The sequence below is a fragment of the Petaurus breviceps genome, unplaced genomic scaffold (genome assembly GCF_028583685.1).
Source record: "Petaurus breviceps papuanus isolate PSGF00001 unplaced genomic scaffold, PetGlider_PUasm1.0 551, whole genome shotgun sequence".
In the NCBI taxonomy this organism is placed as follows: Eukaryota; Metazoa; Chordata; class Mammalia; order Diprotodontia; family Petauridae; genus Petaurus; species Petaurus breviceps.
Genome location: NW_027186372.1, coordinates 10,609,795 through 10,612,963, shown reverse-complemented (window position 1 = coordinate 10,612,963; position 3,169 = coordinate 10,609,795).

Below are 3,169 nucleotides of genomic sequence, written 5' to 3'. Positions count from 1 at the left end.
CAAATTAAAGGTATAAATGGATAGCAAAAGTAAATAGTGGGAGATTTTGACCTTGCCCTCTCACACCTAGATAAATCTAACTAAAAAATAAATAACAAAGTCAAGGAGATGAATAGAATCTTAGATAAGCCAGATATGATAGACATCTGGACAGAATTCAATGGGAATAGAAAGTAATGAACTTTTTCTCAGTAGTACATAACACCTGTACAAAAATTGACTATGTATTACAGCATAAAAACTTTGCAGTTAAATGAAGAAAAACAGAAATATTAAATACATTTTTCACATCCTAAGGCAATAAAATTACTTTTAATGAAGAACCATGGAGACATAGATTAAAAATTAATTCAAGACTAAATAAACTAATCTTAAAGAATGAGTGGGTTAAAGCCAAGTTATAGAAGCAATAAATAATTTTATTAAAGAGAATGATAATAATGAGACAACATAATCAAAACTTATGGAATGTAAAAAAACAGTAATCAGAGAAAAATTTATATCTCTAACTGCTTATATCAATAAAATAGAGAAAGAGCAGAGCAATAATGCGATATGCAATTAAAAAAACTAGAAAAATAACAAATATTTAAATCCCCAATTAAACACCCAATTTGAAATCCTGAAATTAAAGGTAAGATTAATAAAACTGAATTAAAACCATTGAATTAATAAATAAAACTGAGTTGGATTTATGAAAAATTACTAAAATAGACAAACCATTAATTAATATGATAAAATAGAGAAGAAAATAAAATCATTAGTATTAAAAATAAAAAAGGTGAATATTCCATTAATGAAGATGAAATTAAAGTAGTTATTAGAAGTTATTTTGCCCAATTATATGCCAATAAATTTAACAATTTAAATGAATGGAAGAATATTTATAAAAATTCAAACTGTCTAAATTAACAGAAGAAGAAAAAAATATCTAAATAAGCCTATTTTAAGAAAGAAATTTAACAGGTCATAAATGAGGTTCTTAAGAAAAAAGCATCAGGATCAGATGAATTCACCAAGTGAATTCTACCAAACTTTTAAAGTCAACTAATTTCAATATTAAATAAATTATTTGGAATAATAAGCAAATAAAGAATCCTACCAAATTCTTTCTGTGAAGGAAATATGGTGTTGATACCTAAATCCAGAAGAGCAAAAAAAGAAAAAGAAAATTGTAGACCAATTTCACTAATCCAAACACATGCAGAGATACTAAATAAAATACTAGATAGGAGACTACAGCAATATATCACAAGGATTTTCTATTATGACCAACTGGGATTTATATCAGGGAACACAGGACTACTTTAATATAAGGAAAATTTTTAACACAATTGATTACATTAATAACAAAAGTAACAAAAATCACACAATTATATCAATAGATGCAGAAAAAGCTTTTGACAAAATACAACACTCATTCTAATTAAAAACACTTGAAAGCATTGGTATAACTGAAGTTTTCTATAAAATGATAAGAATCATGTACCTAAACCTATCAGCAAGCATGATCTGTAATGGGGATAAGCTATAAGACTTCCCAATAAGATCAAGAGTGAAACAAGGATGCTCACTATCACTAATATTATTCAATATTGTACTAGAAATGCTAGCAATAACAATAAAAAAAGAAAAAGAAGGAGGAATCAGAATGGGCAGTGAGGTAATTAAACTATTTCTTTTTGAAGATGATACAGTGGTATACTTGAAAAATACTAGAGATTCAACTAAAAAGCTAGTTGAAGCAATTAATAATTTTAGCAAAGTAGTAGGATATAAAATAAACCCTTATAAATCATCCATATTTCTATATATATATATATTACTAACAAAATTGTATAAGGAGATAGTAATAGATAATTCATTTAACACAACTATAGATAATATAAAATACATGGGAATATACCTGCCAAGACAAGCCCAGGAACTATATGAACATAATTATAAAAAATAAAAAAAAATTTTATACAAATAAGATCAGACTTAATAATTGGGGAAATATTAATTTTTCATAGGTGGGCTGAGTCAATATAATAAAGATGACAATTCTACCTAAATTAATTTACTTATTCAGTGTCATCCCAATTAAATTATAAAAATTATTTTATAAAGCTAGAAAAATAATAACAAATTCATTTGGAAGAGCAAAAGGTCAATAATATGAAAGGAATTAATGAAAAAAAATGTAAAGGAAGGAGGCTTAGCAATGCCAGATCTTAAACTATTATACACATGGCAATAATTATCAAAACTATCTAGTACTGGGCGGCCAGGTGGCTCAGCGAGTAAGAGCACCAGCTCCAGTGTCGGGATGACCTGGGGATCAAATCCGGGCTCAGATACTCAGCACCACACCCAGAAATAACTGGCCGTGTAGCCTTGAGCAAGTTACTTAACCCCGATTGCTTTAAAAAAAAAAAGAGACTATCTAGTACTGATTAAGAATTAGAAAGGTAGATCAATGGAACAGAATAGATATACAATACACAGAAGTAAATGATTAGAGTAACTTTCTATTCAATAAAGGTATAGATTTAAGCTTTAGGGATAAGAATTCACTGTTTGATAAAAATTGTTGGGAAAACTGGGAAGCAGTCTGGCAGAAGCTAGGTATATATCAATCTAGGCACTCTCTTTGTGGTAGCAGAGAACTGGAAATTGAAGGGATACCCATCAAGTGAGGAATGGCTAAATAAGTTGTGGTGTATGATTGTGATGGAATACTATGGTTATTTAAGAAACAACGAGCAGATTGATTTTAGAAAAACATGGAAAGACTTGTATGAAATAATGAAGAATTAAATGAGCAGAGCCCAGAAAACAACATTGCACACAATAACAGCAATATTGTTTGAAGAGTAGTTGTGAACAACTAAGTTATTCTGAGTATCTTGTTTCGGAGGGGAGAAGGCAGGGCAATTGGGGTTAAGTGACTTGCCCAAAGTCACATGGCTATTTTTTTGTGTGGTAAGTGTCTGAGGCCGGATTTGAACTCAGGTCCTCCTGACTCCAGGGCTGGTGCTCTATTCACTGCACCATCTAGCTGCCCCAGTTATTGTAGTAATTAAAAATTATGAACATGCAATATTTGGAGGAAGAAATCAAAGATGTCTTATATATATATATATATATATATATATATATATATATATATATATATAGTCACATG